We start from the raw sequence: 19860 nt of genomic DNA on the forward strand, positions 1-19860 counted from the left end.
TAACTGACTAGGATAAAAGTGATCACATTTTGAAGTAGAAGCTGCTGAACTTTGCAACAAAATCACTTAAATTTTTGACTTGAGTGTCCCAATATGTTTTTGCTGAAATTTGCAGGTGAGGTTTTATTTTGGTGAGAGGCTAGAAGTTTATGCTAAAATATAAATTATGTATTTTTTTACTATTGTTAGATCTAAAGGATCATTTAAAGCTTTAATAAAGAAATTTATTTTAAGGAGGTGAAAAGACAAGGTTTAAAACAACATTCTACATCAAAGTGTATATAAATTAATAAGTACAAGTTTATGTTTTAAAAAGTTTGCTTTTTATGTTAACCAATAAATTTGACATTAACAAAACTATCTTCTTATTTCTGTTTCAAACAATATGGACTTATTGTGTTTTTTTTTCATCTCTTCCTTGTGTGTCTTTCAGCTTAAGTGGCATAGGCTTTGATGTCTAGGTCCATTGTATTGACAATTAAATAGCAATAATAATATGTGTTTTGTAAACCATTGGATTTTGATCTTTCAATGTTAATCATATCAAAATTATCCATAATTTTGATACCATGGACTCCTATATCATCAGGCCACACTAATGTTTTTTTTTAATCTTACTAATAAAATATTAAATATTTTCTTACATATTTTAAATTAACGTTTGTAAATAAATTTGAATCAGTTTGAGTTTTTTGTTGACTTGGTCAAGCAGCTAACTTGCCATAAGTGTTTTACAATGTTTGTTTAATATTTTTGTTTTCGGAAAGCACCACACTTGATACGTTTAAGAATTTAAGTTAAGTTAGCTGCAGTAATACTGCTAAAATATGACTGTCCAAAATTTGGTTTTTGTTTATTTCAAACTTAGATAAAAAAATTGACTGTTTTTTAAGTTTTACTTTTAATTAAACTGGGTTAAATAAAATATGTTAGCTTAAATTTTTTAATTAAAGTGGGTTAGGGAAAATGGTTACTACAAAACGTTATTACCACTCTGCCGTAGTATTACTGTTGGTCAGGCACGTGGCTTGGTACGTTTCTGCAAATTTGCAGAAAAATATACATATGTGCGAAAAAACTTGCTTTTATTTGAGCTTGAAAAGATTCTGCTTTCTTAGCTTTTAATATTAGTTTATACTTAATTATGCACTCCTGAGAGATAATTTTGACATATATGTACTCTTTAGCATATTTAGTATCGTAAAAATTAAATGAATTTAACACATCTAAATTGTATACATTTAGTGCGTTAAAGCTTTAATTTGTCAAAAAAGCTTCATTGCAAAATTGATTCTAATGAAAGCTGTAGCTTATACTTCAAAAAATTGCATAATTTAATCTTGTTTCTATTGACTACGTTAAATATTTGATTTTGAAAACAACGATATAAATACTTTTGAGTTAAATTGTGATTTTCTTATACTTAGTTTCAATGAAAATTTTATGGGTTTACACAAGTGGCAACACAAAAAGTAAAATAAAAGTCATAGGGAGTGTGGAGCAAACTAAATTGCCTTGTATACAGTTATCACCCATACTTAAACAGTCCATTTTTTAAGTATTAGCATAACTGCATATTTTGATACTAAATTCAATAACATTATAGGTAGTTTAAATTTCTATGTTCCCGCTAAGACATTATCACGCGTCATTTCAGATGTTTTGATTTTTGCAGATTCGTAACTTTCTGAGCTAGCTACGTCCCTGTTGGCTATGAAACTTAAAAGTCAGTCGTGATCGTGAACATAATAGTCATTCATAATTGCTGAGTCATCAGAAATAAAATCTTTATTTGTTGTAATTTTTAATTTTTAATTGATTTTTTATTTTATTGCTTAATTTTTAATTTGTTTAAGTAAGGTAATTAATTAAGAAATAAGGGAATTAAAAAAAAAAAAAAGCTTTAAAAATCTTGTTTATTCAGCAAATATTCAAATTAGACTGATACTTAGATTTATTTTCCATTACTGTTTAACATTTCAATAAATTCAATATATTAAACAAACTTTATTTAGTACTACAGCAGATTAAAAAAATAATTCCAATACAGGCCTAATAGCTGATACTATTATTTTTTTTTTAAAGACTGTCATTTTTTAAATTATCCACAACAAAAAGCATGAATTATTGGCCAAAAAGCTAATCCATTCCTAAATAGACCGACGATTTCAAACTTTTTAGCATTTCTAGCATTTTTATTTATTTATAAGTTTTGCAATTTTTTTGAATAATTTAAAAATTGAAATTGATTTTAACACTTGATTAAGATGAATTCTAACTTTGTGTTTCTTATACTCAGTAACAAAAACTTATGTGGTTCATTAATTGTTATGTGTAGTTGTTAAGTTAGATTCTGTTTGACAATTATAAATTATAAGCTTGTTTGGTTTCAAATTGTATAAAGAAGTTAATAAAGTATTAAAAATATTCTATCTATAAAATTAAATTTTATTCGATGAAAATAATTAAATTCTGCTTTATCAAAATGCTATTTTGGATAATCTTTGAGATACAATATGTTGTATAAATTACAAATTATATATTCTTAAATAAACAAATCAATTTTTTTTAGATAGTTAACGAACATTCTCTCATTTTTTGATTAAAATTGGCGTCACATAAATTAACTTTGTATTAAGTAGTTAAAATTAATTGATAAAATATAAACAAGTTTTTTTCGGCTGTAACTAAGGAGTTGAAAACTTTTAATTAATTTTCTAATACTAGTCGTAAACGATGCCAAAAAAAGAAATAAATCAAGTATTCAATAAAAACAAAATATCGCTTAAAAATTAATAAATTGTGGTTTAAATCTTTTTACTTGTGACGTCATAAAATTTTGAAACTCTCTTAGTGGGCATGTTCTTATTTAATAAATTTTAATTACACACATAACAATTCAAGAACACTTAAATAAATTTGATCACAAATTTAATAATTCAACAATTCCTTTAAAAGTAATGTTTCACTAAAATAATCAATATGTTAATGATATCCTCAGTTAAAAATATGTCTTAAAATTAAAAAAAACAATGTTGATGATTTACGAGTTAATTTATAAAATGTTTTTAATTAAACTGATTTAATCGATGAGATTAATGAGGTCCTGGTAAAATATAATTACTTAAAACTATCTAGTTAATGTTTAAAACTCATAACTTGTTTTTTTTTAATCGATAGTAAATATATTCAAACACTATCGACAAACTTAACAAATATTAGTTATTTAGTTTTTAATTTTTATATTTTTAACGTTCAGAAATAAATATATCTATTTTAAATTGTCAACCCACAATTAATACAAAAAATATTAGCAAATTCAACACACACTAACTAATTATATGTCTGTTAATACTTTTTTCAAACTCATAATCTGTTTTAATCTATATTAAAGTTTTAAGTAAAAGTTAATGTCTACTAACACTGTATTCTAAACTAAATTAATTAAAAAAAAATCTATATTACTATTTATACTAATGAGTTCATTGAGTTGATTTATTTTTGTCCTATACAAGACAACAAGCTGTATCCGTGGTTTATGACTCGGTAACCAAAAAACGTTTTCGTACAACAAGCTCTTAGACCAATTTTTTAAACGATTTTTCCTCGTTCAAAAAATCAATTAGAAATAGACGCTGCTTATAAAGCGAAATTTCAAGAAAAATTAAAACAAACATATATATAACTTAATATAAGCTATTTGTAATTATTTAATAAATCAAAAAGTTCTTAATTACATCAAAATAAATAAATGCTTTAATGTTTCAGTACAATTTAAAAACTTTAAAAAAGCATTATATTAAAATTACTATGAAAAATATTCTACTACTTTGCGACAAAATGCCTAGACACTCCCCTGCTACAGAGTATTTTTTGATAAAATTTCGTAAATAAGAAACGTTTAAAGTTAAGTATTCTGACAGGTTTAATAAAATTACCTAAATATGATAACTTAAATTTAAGTAGCTGCATTTTTTTTGTGTAAACTGGAAATAATTCAAAGAAGCGGACAAGTTTCTGGGTTAGAAAATAACTTTTATTTTATAACTATATGTTTTATTGTAAACTAGAAGGCAGTAGTTTTTTATAAACAATAGACTTGCGATAAAAAGCTTTTGCAGGCCACTTTATTTGAAAAATAAGAATGTTGGAAAATAAAACTATACTATTTAAAAGCCACACTGTTTTAAAATTTTCGTTAGATAATTACCATTGCTAACTCATACTTAAATTAAAAGTATGTATGTTGAATTTTTGTTATAAATAAGCTTAATATCGGTTGTTTTAAAGTTGAATTACATCGTGTGCCTGATATATCTGCGTGACAGGATGAACTCGATTGTGCTTACTTTTTAATTAAGCTTTGTCGAATCTAAAACTTAAATCAAAGCTCATGTCCAATCGGAACCAGGTTGGACCACTTTATTGAATCAAGATCAAGCCCGGACCGGACACAAGTCGCTTTTTTAAATAAAAAACTTTTGTTAGATTCAGACTTCAGCAAGTTATAGCCATGTCTGGCAGTACACAGCGTTTAGACCTGGAAGAACACTACTTGTGACCTATTCTTTCTGACTGATAATTTCAAGCATAAATAAATTCAGAATCTAGTTCATTGCAAGCAATTGGTCTTGAGTATTTTTTCTCAAAAATTTTAAAACCAGTGTCAAGTAAATCAAATACTGAAGAAAAATCTTAGAGTGGCACATTAAACTATATACTTTTCAAAATCTTGAAGTTTTTTATACTTTAACCTTTTTTAATTGTTACGACAAAACTTATCAGAAATATTACAAGTTATCTTATGAGTTAGTTTAAGATACATTACACGTTTCTGCAGAATAATCATTACTTATAATCATAGTTTTTTAGCACAGTAAAATAAGTTGAAAAATACTGGTCTTAATTGTTATAGTTAACTTCAGATATACTGTAAAAATATATTTGTAAAATTAAAAAAAAAATTATATATAAAACTTTGCAAATTTATAAAAAAATTTAAACTTAAAACATAGCTAACTACTATTACAAAATTACTTAGGTAAATATTAAAAAAACAAATACTTTGTTTTATTTTGATTTGATGCGAAATTTAATTCTGTTTAAAATAACACTAAATGATTCAGGACTAAACTTTTTTTAAACTTGTAAATTTTTTTCAAAAAATTTATTCAACGAGTAAGTATAAATAGATTTATGCAAATTTTATATTTTATTCGCGACCGGTTTCGGTGGCAAGAGATTGCGACCTTTTCAAGCAAAAATAAAATATGAAACTGCATGTAACAATGTTAGTTAATTATACTGTTGTTTAAAAACTTATTCATGCGTGAAGAATATAAACAAAAACAAAAATGTTGCATATTCGAAAATTCAAGCATATCAGAGTATATTTAGGTAAAATTGGTACTAGTTGTTAAAAAAAAGATTGAATTAATATTAATATAATGAGTCAAATAAAAAAACTGAATCCAGAGCTTTTCTTAAAAAAATAATAATAATAAAATATTTATACCTTTTCTTAAAAAAAATAATAATAAAATGTTTATACCTTGAAACTTATCTAAATGAAATTAAATATTGTCTAGAATTGTGGTTTTAAGCCAAGAGTCAACAAAACATTAATAAAACTCAAAGTCGCTGAAGGTTTCAAAATCTAATTTGTGCTAAGTTAACATAACAGTCAAAATTTTGACTGTTATGTTAACTTAGCACAAATTAGATTTTGAAACCTTCAGCGACTTTGAGTTTTATTAATGTTTTGTTGACTCTTGGCTTAAAACCACAATTCTAGACAATATTTAATTTCATTTAGATAAGTTTCAAGGTATAAACATTTTATTATTATTTTTTTTAAGAAAAGGTATAAATATTTTATTATTATTATTTTTTTAAGAAAAGCTCTGGATTCAGTTTTTTTATTTGACTCATTATATTAATATTAATTCAATCTTTTTTTTAACAACTAGTACCAATTTTACCTAAATATACTCTGATATGCTTGAATTTTCGAATATGCAACATTTTTGTTTTTGTTTATATTCTTCACGCATGAATAAGTTTTTAAACAACAGTATAATTAACTAACATTGTTACATGCAGTTTCATATTTTATTTTTGCTTGAAAAGGTCGCAATCTCTTGCCACCGAAACCGGTCGCGAATAAAATATAAAATTTGCATAAATCTATTTATATAAGCTCTTTACATCCCAGTAAATTGAGCATTCTTTTTTAGTTAAGGCAAATAACTATTCAACGAGTAAGTAAAAACAATAGAATTTTATAACTTCAAAGTAAAATTTTGGCTTGTACTAAAAAATAAAATTTAATAAAAATTAATATACTTGATAAATACATTTATCGTTTTGTTTGGCTTAAAGTAAAACAAAATTTTAAACAGCAGTAGCAAATTTAAAAAATACATTTTCATTTGCAACAAAATAATAGAATATTTGCTTTACGGGTCGTTTAATTTTTCACAATAAACAAATAAAAATTGGTAAAACTAGAAAAAGTTGACGGTTTATATTCATTTTCCACTTTACTTTTTATACATCAGTGCATGCTGGTATTTTGCTTGGCAGCAAAAATGTGAATGGGAATTCAAGGCTTTCGTTTCTTTTCATAATTGTTTCTTCAATTTTGTTAAGTTCTTGCTTAAAATTCTTTTTAGCCAATAATACAGCTTCGTTTGAAAAATATTCGTGTTTGTAGTCGCCCAAAAACACCTGTGAATTTGATTGGCTAAAAATAGTTCTAAATCTTTAATAAGCATTTTTAAGAAGTTTAAAAAAAACCTAGTTTGATTCTACGTTGGTTAATTTTTATAAAATCTTTAAAAAGTTTTACCTCGTAAAAACTTTTGATCTATATAACTGCAAAAAACAAAAAAAAACACCAAAAATTTGAATCTAACTGTATCAATTGCATATTGTGAAAGTATGTAAGAGGTTGCCAACTGTAAGAAATTCATAAATGAATCTGGTAAGCTTTTCAGAATTCTTTCTTTTGAACCCTATTAAGTATAAGCAAACAATTTTATGCTTGTTAGGAAATAGTAATTCAATCAGTTTTAAACTATTAAGAACATATCATAGTTTTAAATACTTTTTTTTTTATGTTGAATAATTATGTATAAGTCTAAAGAATTTTAATAATTTTATTTTTATTAAAGCCGGTTATGTGAAAAACTACGTTATCAATTGAACATACTTATATAAGCAGCTCTTATAACTTTTTTTTTTTAAACCAAGCTGTTTGTTAGTAACAACAGTTTAGTAGTTAATTTATTTCAATTTAGTACAACCAAAAGTACAACCTTGTTTTAAAAACTTCGTTATTATCAACTCAAGTTAGGTTAATCCGACATAACAATATACACTAAACAAAATAACTAGCTTTCGCTTGTTCTTATAATTACAATTGCACTAACATACTCTAGTAGAAAGCACTGAATGTCTAAAAATCCAGATTTAAACCAAAAACTAATTTAAAGTACTAAACAAACTACTTCTCCACGACGGTGGGAAGGCAGCCTCATGGCAACTGGTGAGTTGGGAGTGAACTTTTAACTTTCAAACTGACTGAAGTTAACTGCCGCGTGTTGAACGGAACAAGTGAATATTATTGTTGTGACGTACTCGACCTAATGCATATACATATACAATTTTTTGTTACGTAAGGAACTTGCTAAATAAACCAGTCGGAAACAGTTAGTCGTGTTGGGATCTACAAGTATAGATTTTGTTAGTATATACTTGATTCAAGCTGCTTATTTTTAACAGTATTAAGTAGCGAAGATTTGCGCTTGGTATAAAAATCAGGCTTACTTCTAAACGTTTTTCACAAAACTTTATTGAACGCATGATAATTATTAATCTTTGACAAATTTGTAACAAACTGCTGTTTACTAAAAAGAAAAAAGTACTTATTGAATTTTTTTTGTAGTGCAATTTTTTTTTTAACTTATTCATAAAACAAATGACTTGAAATTACGCACGACCCGAAGTTATCATGACCTAAGTTTTAAAATCTACTTTTTTCTAATCGGGTGTTTAAGCATTCACAAAACCAACCAGTTCGTCTACGGAGTTGATATTTAGGGGAAATCCCTTTTGGTCACCGTCTTGCCAGCCGATTCCCTGAACAGCGACATCTGACGTCCAACTTTGCAGCTCCTTATCTTCAATCACGTCCTAGAATTAAATAAAGAGCATAAATGTTTTAAATATAAAAAGTGCATCCTATTTATAGTTTGTCGTTTTTGCAACAATAATTTAATGCTTTTAAAAGTCTAAATTACTTTATAAAAGTATTTTTACGCTTTTTTTTCTGATACAGTGAAACTAATGCAAAGGAAAACTTTACAGTTTTTACCATTTAAAAAGCTTAAACTACATACCATAATTGTTTTTGATTGCATTGAAAAATTAAATTTATACTGATGTAACGAAATTAACATTTCATTATAATATTTTAAAGCGTGTGAATAAATATGGATTTTTTTGTAACAATAAAAGCATCTGATAAGTTTTCTCAAAACAACATTGTTTTTTCAAAGGAGTTAATTTCTTTTCAATGAATACGTAAGAAAAATAAAGTTTTCTTTGCTTTTGATATAAAATACACAACATTTTGAAAGTTATGAGCATTCGGCAGTAATTGGTGTGCTTAAATATAATGCATTACAAACACGTTAAATTTAAGATGCTTTCTTGATTAAGTTCTAAAATACGTATTAGTACTTTATTATCATTTATGTTTAACTGAGCTTTAATATAGTGTGATGTAGTTATAATGTATCTTTGTGTTTTTAGTTTATGTAAATAAAAGATAAGTTTGTTTCGATTGTTGTATTAATCTCTATACATCACTTGTTCCTTCTACCCATAAAATTTTCGCTTAATGAGAGCTGAAAAATATTTAAAAACTTAGTTTAACTTAACTTGAACCATTGGCTTTAATCAATTAACTCAAACTAAGTATTTAAAAGTAAAAAATTATTTTTGCAGAAAAATAACTGGTTTCAATGACATGAAGTTGTCAAAATGTCTATGACTATTATTATGTAGAAAAAGGTTTTTTAGATAAAAGACATAATCAAATATCAAGCTCGGTAGCAGTTTTTTTTTAACATAGTTTAAAAGTTTTATGTCGCTTGAATAAATAAATAATTCTGTAGAAATATCGAAAGCATGTTAAGATAGGTTTTTTAACGGTTAAACTTTTTGTATAAGTCAACATGGTTTATTTGCTTTAGTTTATAGTTTTACTATCTTTGAAATTGTAATTTTTAAAATTGTCAATCAAAAAAAAACACTTTTGTAAAAGTTTATTGAATCGAATTCGTTACTCAACACCTTAGAAATAACTTATCCTTTATTTCAGAATAATTTTTGTAAAATACATAACCAGCTATGACACAGACACGTACTTATATGACTTATTACTTAAAGTTACAATGTTAACAATCTTTCCTTCTTATTAGTTTTCTAATATATTGACAACAATAAGTATAGTTGTTTAATTACTATGTGTTTTGGATTTTTAAATATTTATAACGATAAAATAACTATACTTTGTTAGCTTTTTTTAGACGTTTACTTTGTTTAAAATAATTTAAATTTAAAAAAAGGAAAACTTTTTTCGAAACTTTTTAAAACAATCTAGTCATCACGCCTACTGGTTTTGAATTGGAATACAAACAAATATTTTATGGTTTTACAATATTTTCAATAATTGTTTTAACTGAGATATCCTGATATTCTTCATTCACAATACGTTTTTAAACTGTTGATTTTATTTCGCTACTACGAACTTAAGATAAGTGTCTTTTTTTTTGCTTTACTTTGTTTTAATTTATTTGATAATAAAAACTAAAAAACGTAGAGGTTTAAATGAATGTTAATTTTTTTAGGACAGACTTACAGTTAACTATTATTACTATTTTTTTTAACCTTTTTCTAGATATTAAATTATATTAAAATAACTATCCTTGTATATAGATTTTATAATTAGCATAGTAATATAAAGTGATTTAGCATAATACTCTAAAGTTTTTACGCAGTAAAATTTGCACACAACTTTAAAGCTTTCTCTTTGAGCTTTAGCCAATTCAGTTATATTGAAATTTATTTTATAAAACATGCTATAAATATAATAGTGTTTTTACACTTCACTAAAAAGCAGGGGTTGGTAGCTTTTATCGAGGAACAGATTTATTGAAAAAAAAAACTCTTCACTAACTATACTAAAACTTTGAAAACCTTTCTAAAAAATAATACGTAAAAGGGTAATTGTGCAAAAATAAAAAGCATAAATAATCAAATTAGTTTACTCACAACAAAAAAAATAAAGAGCACATTTGTAAACTTTTATTTATAAAAAAATTAAACATGCTTCTTCTGCATTAGTTGTGTTTAGCTTAAAAGCACGTCTGTTGCTATTAGTTTCTGTTTGACTAAAACTAATAAGAAGATTTGAAATGCGGGCCACATTTTCCGACTCTCTACTCACATTAAGCATATAATTTCTAATGTAAGCGAGCAGAACCAAAATCAAATTATTAAACGGTGTTATAACCTGGTTGTTTTTGTAAAAAACTGATAAGATTGATTTCACAAATGTTTCAATGGCGTACCATAACTGAAGAGCATCATCTCTATAAAAGTAGTTCGGCAACTCATTTGGATTGTTCAAACCTTAGAAAGTTTGAAAATAATTTCGACCGTAAAAAAAATGGTGTTTTTATTACTAACTGTGTACTTAATGAATACTATTTTTTCATCATTGTAACACTGTTGTCATATTAAGCTTATAAAACTTAAAAATAGAAAAGTGAATAATTAACCCACCTAAAGACTTTAACTTTTTCGGAATGACAAGGTCATCATATTGAAACAGTTTGAAAGATCTCATTAAAGTATCATTTATATCTAAAAAATTGTTTATTATTTAAAGTTTTTTATTTATTTTGTTAATAAAAATGTGGTGGAAATTAATAATAACTAATTAATGTTACTCGTCTTTTTACCAACATAACTCAACATTTTCAGTATTATTTGATAACCAGACAATATACGTTACAAAAAATAAATAAACGACGGTTTAAAAATCTCCCAGGTTATTGCAACATTTTGTTCAAATTAATTTCGGACAACAGTCCTTCATCGTTGAAGTTTAAAACTAGTAGAACTAAACACGTTCAGGGAAAAAAATACTGATGCAGGGAAAAAAATCACTAGTAAAAACAATTGACTTGTGTCCTGGACCGATTTGCGAATTATTTATAAATCTTGCAGACAATATACGGAAATGCAAAAGTTTTAATAACAATAAAATATAAAACCATCAATTTGATTTAAAATATTTGGAATGAAAAACTACTCTCAAATTTTGTTAAAAGTGCATACACTAATAATACTCAAATAGTAAACAGGTTTCTTTTTTAATCGAACTCATCATTTCTAATAAAAATCATAATACTAAAAATCTAACAAAGAAACTCTGCAACATTTAAATTTTGTGAAAATATTTTTGCTTTCAAGCAAAAACTCGTTATATTTAAAAAGTATAAGAACTTTCAAACATTGCTTTGTGTGATTGTAAAACTTTTAAACCAAAGGTTTGTTTTTGCTATAAAGTTTTTCCATTTGTTAACCTGATAATTTGTTTATTTAAATAAGATTTTTTTTACTTAGTATAACTTATATTTATTATTTACAAGACTTTATTTGGCAAACTAAGTTTCGCCCAAAAACCTCGTCAGTGCTTAAATAAAAAAATCTAAAAAGATATGTAACATTCATGGAAAATAGTATTTAAAGAATTAAAAGAAAATTACTTAAAAACAAAACAAAACAAATTTAAATTTTAAAGTTGAATTTATGGCAAAGTTGAAATTTAAGTTTAGTTTCGAAATCAATATAATAATAAAAATAACAATAACAAGAACCTATATGTAGGCTTGCTTTTTTTTTCTTGTTTTTATGTAATTGTTTAAACACTATTTTCTATGACTATTACATATCTTTTAAGATTTTTCGTTTAAGCACTGAGGAGGTCTTTGACCGAAACTTAGTCTGCATATTAAATTTTGAAAGAATAAATATATTATTTTTCCTCTAGTACAGTGGTTCCCAACCTTATTGATGCCCCGCACCCCTAAAGTCTCTTAATTTGATCTCGCACCCCTAACACTATATGCTATAATTATTCATTAATAATTTGTTTATAAAGTTATTGATTTCTTTAATTAATAATTTGTATTTTAATTTTTATATGAGTGTACTATGTTAAAAAAAATAAAATACTTGTAAATTTAATAACATAACAGACTATATTCGAACAAGTTTTATCTAATTTTTTAAGATAGAAAACATCAGAACTCACTCTTCCCTCTGCAACGATAAACATTTTCTGAAGGTCAAGCAAGTGAGTTTGGAGCTCATCACTTGTAATTCTACCTGCTCCTTTTAAAACTAACTAAAAAAAATAATTACTTTTTAATTAAACGAAAAAAAATCTATGTTTATAAAAATCAAAAATTTTTTTCAATTAACATTAACAAAAAACTAAACTAGACTTATATTTTTAATAAAAAAACCCTAAATTACATGTCGTTATATTCTCAAGGTATTTAAAAAATTCTTAAAATTCTAATCATGCAATATTATTTTGAAAAAATTAAGAACTTAACTTTAAATCTACTCTAAAGTTATTGACTTTTTTGTTCCCGTTTGTTGCACAAAATTTTCTGTAAATGTGGTATTTTGTTGCTGATTACATTTTGCATGTCTACCTGTGCGTTCAAGCGGTTTCTTGATTTAGTTTTTATTGACAAAAAAATACTAAATCCAGACTCGCACAAGTAAGTCTTTGCGAATGGAATGAGAGTACTTAGTGCTTTTTCACTAAGTTTTGGAGACAGTTCCATTGAACAACACCAATATTGCTCTCAAACTGCATTTTGGAAAAGGGTTCATGCATAATTCTCAAGCTATTTTGGGCACTAACTCAAGCTTTTTCGAAGCTTCTTTTCCCAGAACATCTTCTGTCATTTGTAACACACATGGCTTTATCAACTCTTCAGCAATTGTATAAAGCTTTTTTGATTTAGCTACGTTATACGCCACATGGTAAGAAACTATTAGCAGCAGGTTTCAAAATAATAAAGGTTTGCCTTATGATTTTTAAAAGTTAAAAGATATTTAGTCTTTAATTGTAAAAAGATATGAATAAAAGCAAATACAAAAAAAAGTTTGTATGCTTACAACATAAATAGAAAGAATTAGATTGAAAAAGGTAAACGGTTTAATCTCAAAAAAGGAATGAATAGAAATAAAGATGATGCATTGAATACTTTTGCTGATCTATAAAAATTGGTTTCACTAAAGCTAAAAACAAGTTTTCTTAAATGGTATAATATACAGTAATTGATGTAAAATCTTTAAGCACCACTCTCTGCACAACTAAGCTTAATAAAATATTACATTATAAATGTAATAAACTTAATACAACCTGTTCTTAACAGTTAATAAAAAACCTGCTGAAGATACTAATTTTTATCTACTTATTTCTATTAAAATAGATGTTAGCTCATAAATTGTTTTAAACATCTAATGGCCAATTAAAAAAACTAAATATTTAAAGAATAGATTATTAAAATTCACAGGTGTAAAACTCTAAGAAAGCTTTACTGAAATGTTAATTCTAAACTAACAGCTATTAAATGAAATTAGTAAAATGAATTTACTTCTAGAAAAGCGCTCTTGCTCTATGACGTATTAATAAAATTAATTTAATCAGAAAATTAGCGCCAACTTCTTTTTATAACAAAATGTACTTTTTAACTTTACAAACTTTATCTGAGTGAAAAGCTCCTTGTTTATCATACAAAAATTAAAAGCCATCTCGCACCCCCTGGAATGCTGCCTCGCACCCCCAAGGGGTGCGAGCACCCCTTGTTGGGAACCCCTGCTCTAGTAGTTGAGATCTCTTTATTCGTTTTCTTAAAATCAAAGCAACTGATATTAGTATAACTTATCTAAATTTAAATGCTTTTTGCAATTTATTGAATATTCTTTAAAAAAAATCTCCATATAAAGTATACTGGCTGTAGATGTATCGCCACACAATTACTCGAATATGACGTTTTAAGTTTAAAAACACAAACGCTTATGTACTTTTTGAAATTGTTACACTTTTAAAACTTATAATTGATGGCATTCCTAATATAAAGGTTTACTGTTTTCAATAAATCAAAAACTTTGCATAGATAAAATAATAAAATAGCAGTAGAAATAGCTTCTTAGGTTATTGAAAAACCGAAGAATTTTTCTTAAGCATCCAAATTAGTTTTAGTGTCTTAAGATCTTTTTAGTTTGGCGACACAAATTTTAGAATAAGTTTTTTGTAGGCCAATTCTTAAGCATTAAGATAATTTAGCCATAATTTAAAATAAAGAGCTTATTTTAAAAAAACATGGTAGTAGATACTGTTTTTTTTTCTTTCGAACTAATTTTATTCAAGCTAATGTTTGTTGCGGCCGTACGTTACCCTTCTAAATGAGCAAGTTTACAATGATCAACTGCAATGACCAATCATATGGTTTTGCAGCTGAGTGTTTGTTAAAAACAAACTTTTGTTTAGGTTTTCGCTTACACTTTTGCATACACTGAATATTTAGTTGTTACATTTATTTTCATATAGCTTCTTGAGATAAAAAACCAATATGATGTTCTTATTTTTCGTTTCACAGTACATCACCAGTTTTTTTTTCATTTATAATTAATAAACAAAGCTCAGAAAGAAAAGAAATTTAAAAGTTTTCAAGCAATTTTTTTTTTGCACAAACGACTAACTGTACGTGAAAAGCTCATTGAGAAAGCTGTCCGGGGCGGACAGGTCCTCGCGGCCGTCCGTGTTTATGTACGGCAAGGTGATCAGGTGATTTCGGAGCAGCTTGTGGACGGGATGTCGGCTCGACAGGTTCCAGAACATCGACACCGCTACCGGCTCCATCACCGTGTGGGTTTGCATAAAGTGAAAGTACCACTGTGGAAAAAAGAAAAAAAATTTGAAGAGACTAAATATGTATTTACTTTATTAAACATTTTGCCTGATTGTAATGTTTTTTTCGCTTTAATTTTTTTAAACAAGTTTTCTTTTTATATATAAACCAACTTCGTGTATTGTCACATCGGCTGTCTTCGCGTACATCTTCGCCAGCATCCAGTCTTCCTTCGTGTCGTTCGGAGTGAACACTTTTTCGTCTTCCTCCAGCTGGATCACGACGGGAACCAGATCTTTGGAGTTGTTCACGTAGAAAATAGTCACGGGCTTCGATGAGTAGAGCTTTTCGCCTGAAAGAGGCCTCGTGTTTTCCGGCAGTCCTTTGAACACTTCCCGGTAGTCGACCATGTACATTCGTCTGAGCTTGAGTTTTCGAAATAAAATGATTACGTTTGAGAACAAAATTTTTCCGCGTATAAAATGCTAAACTTTTTGTGATGCACAACCTATAGCAACTGCGTAGAAGCTTGGAAACAAAACCATTTGAAAAACTTTAGTTTTTTAAATAAGCAAAATTACAAACTACTTTATTTCAAAATATATTTATACTAGACTGTTGTATGAATTATTGAGAATTGAATAAGCAGTTTGACTGATGTTTTTAACAATGGTGGTTACCTGAATATTAACTACATTCTTTTATTTAAATATTCACTAGAAAAAATTTATTATCACTTTATGTAAATTATGTTTAATCATTGTTTTTTGATTGAACTTTTAGTACATCTTTTTCGTAAGGCTTAAGTTTATGACAATTAACAGGTCTGTAAACTTTATTTATGTAAACCTTAAGTCAACCAAGAAACAATAACCAGACAATTAAAAAGTAGAAAAAAAATACTTAAGTAAACTAAAGTTTAAATATAAAACTTAGTTATAAGTGAAAAAGTTTACAATAAAAAACGTAAAAAGCAAATACTAATCTAGAAAAATTTTATAAAAACAGAAAGTATGATCTATACTTAACTTATTATTTTGCACTGCTTTATAAAATTTAAGTAACAAAAACTTTTTTTTTTACCACAAGTAAGCTGGTTAAAAAAGGTATAGTGGCCGAGTTACAAAACTTTAATCAAATGCTTATTTTATTGATGTTGTGTTAATAATAAAACTTAATTTAATTTGAAATAAAAGTTTTATGTTAGTTTACTCTAAATATATAAATTTCAAGCTTGTTAGAATATTTTATGTAAGTTTTAATTTTCATTTCAGAAAACAAAGTTGATATGTTTGAATATCAAAGTTGTTTATGCTACTTTGAAAATACCAATTTAAGCTCACCGCGAACGCTTTATCCAGTGTCATGTCTTCGTCTAACAAACCTTCCATTTCTTCCCCGGTTATGTTTAATCCTGAGGGAAGCTTTTTTATTTGTTGCAAACTTAATGGATTACAACCATAAATAGTTTGCCTTCCGAATTCTTCATCGCTTTGCCAACTAAAAATTACGGATACTTATAACGTAAAGCTTAGTATACTGAAATATTTATTCAGAAAAACTAACTTGCTAAAATGTTTCGGTTTATCTAAAGGAAGATCTAAGTCTTTTAGAGGATTCCAGTAGTCATCAAAATCATCAAAATTAGTTCCAAAACCGATATATCCTTGATTATTGTAATGTTTTATGTTATGTAATCATATTTGGGTTATGAAACACTAAAATATACTTACAAGTAACTTTTAATCACCTTTAATTTTATAAGTTATTCAGTTTTTTTTATAAATATTAGTATCAAGTATATTAAAACTAGTGTTATTGGAAAAATTTTAAAAAAATACTAAAACCATTAATAACTTCATAAATGACAAAATGTTTAAAACGATACAAACTGCATAAATACAAAAATATTTTTTTAAATATTTGTAGTTAAGCACTTATAAACCATAACCAGAAAACTAAAACGAAAAGAACCTTACTGCACAAAATACCTTTGAAAACTTCCATTTTCACCGTTCTTATGACGCCCGCCTTCGTGCCTTCGTAGTTCTTCACCTGCGCGTCAGACTGATAGAACAACGGAGGCACTTTTGTTTTCAGCTCGGCGTTGAAAAACCTCGGCATGCCCCAGCCCCTGCAGCCGGGCACGGGACGGGGGTACCACTGGTACAAATGCCTGTTCCTCTCCACCTCGCGCTTCCTCACGTCCTCGATGAACCGGCAGGACTCTTTTTGCGGAAGAGATTCTTTGAAAAAATGATACACTCTTCAAGTTTTGTTTTACTATAGGTTGATAAAACTTGAATGAGATGGGTTATGGCAAAGCTGTTTAAGTAACTTTTAAAGGTTTAAAGTATATAAAAAAAATGGGTAGTTTTATTAAAAAAAAAATTAATTAGAATGTTTCACCTTCATCGGCAACGATCCAAAGTTCAGATAAAAGCCAATCGAAAACTTTAAACTCAGTTTGTTTTTCTGAACTTTTATGTTTAACACTTATATGTTCGCAGTACCAACCGTCATCAAATTTTTTCTTATCCATTCCTTGAAAGCACAATACTTTAGTTTGTTAAACAATATATATAAGTTTTTCATTCTAAAAGTTATATGTATAATAAAAAGACTTAGTATTTACAATAAACGTTTAACATACGTAATCCGATGCACATGGGTGTTTGGACGTCTTTGGCTTTTATTTCAAAAGTGTCGGTCCGTCCTTTTTCAAAATCGTCCCTCCACCGATTGTCCAGTTCCACCCACTCACTTGCCACGAGCCCCTCATTTCCGACCAGTTTTATAAAAATTGAAGCGTCCGTCGACCCTTTGTTGTTCCCGTCAGACGTCTGCGTTTTATGAACGAAAATACTTTGTTTAAAGAAAAAACTTTATTATAGCAATGTTATTTTTATTATCATTTCCTTTAATAACTGTATCTTTTGAAAAAAAGGTTTTAATTAAGGATCAACAGCTATCATTTTCTTATTGAAAAAAAAAAACGTTTTTTACTGTTTGTGTTTTAAACTTTTTTCATTTCATTTACTAACACTTTTCATTCGTTTAACAAGACTGACATTGTTGAATGTTTGACATTAAGTTGATAGCCTAATATTTTTTAAGCTAAAAGTATATGTAAGTACTTATGTTTACTGATTTATTTAAAATAGCTACTAAATAAATATAAATTCAAGTTATAAAGCTTTGGTGGGAGAATTATACAAATGTTTACTGGTGTGTTCTTTTTAAATGTACAACTTCAGGGAAAAAACCTACTAGCAAAAAAGAACAGCTAGTTTTTCAAAGATTAACAATACACAAAACAAAAACAGTACTTACTTTTGCTTGAATAGTGTATTCAACTAAATCCATTTCTTTAAGTGTATACAGGTATTTTTTGAGTATCTATAAGTCTATAAATAACTTAATTTTTACAATATTTACTAAAAAATACAAAATTTTAAACAACTGAATTTTGACCAGCTAACTGTATCTAAATTTATCTCATAACGAAAGGAAATAATATAATAAATCTTTTAACGTTAAATATAAAAACACCAAAAACTGCTTTTATAGAGCGATTTCATTAAAAATGTCTATTACTTCTTACTTTTGATAAAATAACATTACTAAACTTTTTAAATAAATTAGCCTTCATCTGTAATAATTAAAACAAAACTGTTTGGTGAAAACTATTAATTTCAAATAGATAGCAAAATAAAAACATATTAACTTGTAGATTTTCGATGCTAACAATAAAGTTTAAATTTTATTTTTTTTAGCTGCTGACCAAAACGCCTACAAGACCATAAAATGCAATACAATGAGTCATGGTTGTGTGTTATTGTTAAGCAAAACAAAAATGCTAATCTTTTCATTTTTATTTGCATAACTTTTTGTTTTGAACGGTTAGTACTTAATTTTTGAATGAAGCTTTTTTTGAAACTTTTCAATTTATATATTACTTTATACTTTGTTCGATTTAAAAAAAGTATGAATACAATTTATATACATAACTTAACAAAAACTAATAAATCCTGTTTTGTTTAGACATCTTCATGACTCTTTAGTCCGAGAAACGGTAACTTATATCTGTTTATAAAGTTAAATTTTCAATTAACAAATACTAATTGAAGCTTTTGAATCTATACATTGTCTTAAGTAGTACATTGTAAATAAAAAACAAAATAGACATTTGTTTTGATTATTAAAAGTTAGTCACAGTTTAGTCATTGGTTTACACATTTTGAACTTATGATAACTTTTTATAACGTTGATTATTTATTAAAAATAAGTTCGTTATTAAATACTTTTATTAGATACTTATCTAAAATAAAGAAAATATAAATAAGTAGTCATATTTAAATATTTCGGATAGCTAGAAGGATTAAAAGGCGTATAGTAGATTCTAAAACAATAAAAAAACTGGTCAAACTTATTTTGTAACGAAAACATTATTTATTAGAAAAGCGTTCTCTACTATATATTTTGATCAGTGTGTTTGATATGATTTTCTAAATGTGTTTTAAATTAAAAGAAATGTGTTTGATAATTTGCCTGTACTTTTAGCAGCAACTTTTAAAAGTCTACAAAGGCTTTTAGGAACCCTAAATATTCTGAATTATTAAGCTTTTAATCTATTAAAATTGATTAAACATTAGTCACAATCACAACAAACTAATTTACATGTTTTGGATTTTTTTAAGTTGAATATAAATTTTTTAAAAATATAAAATACAAAAAAAAACTACCTTAAATTTTTTATAAAAATTTAAAAAAGCTAGAGGTTTCATAATATTATAAAAATCAGCTTGAATTTTTCATAAGTTAAAAAAGTTTAAACTTGCCAAAGCTG

General features: G+C 26.5%; 1 pseudogene; it reads right to left on the minus strand.

Annotated features, from left to right (window-relative positions):
• Positions 1 to 6549: 6549 nt before the first annotated feature.
• On the minus strand, positions 6550 to 18377 carry LOC145832252 (allene oxide synthase-lipoxygenase protein-like; annotated as a pseudogene).
• Between the last annotated feature and the right edge of the window lie 1483 nt (positions 18378 to 19860).

The sequence above is a fragment of the Thalia democratica genome, chromosome 3, assembly GCF_965202585.1.
Source record: "Thalia democratica chromosome 3, ktThaDemo2.hap1.1, whole genome shotgun sequence".
Taxonomy (NCBI): domain Eukaryota; kingdom Metazoa; phylum Chordata; class Thaliacea; order Salpida; family Salpidae; genus Thalia; species Thalia democratica.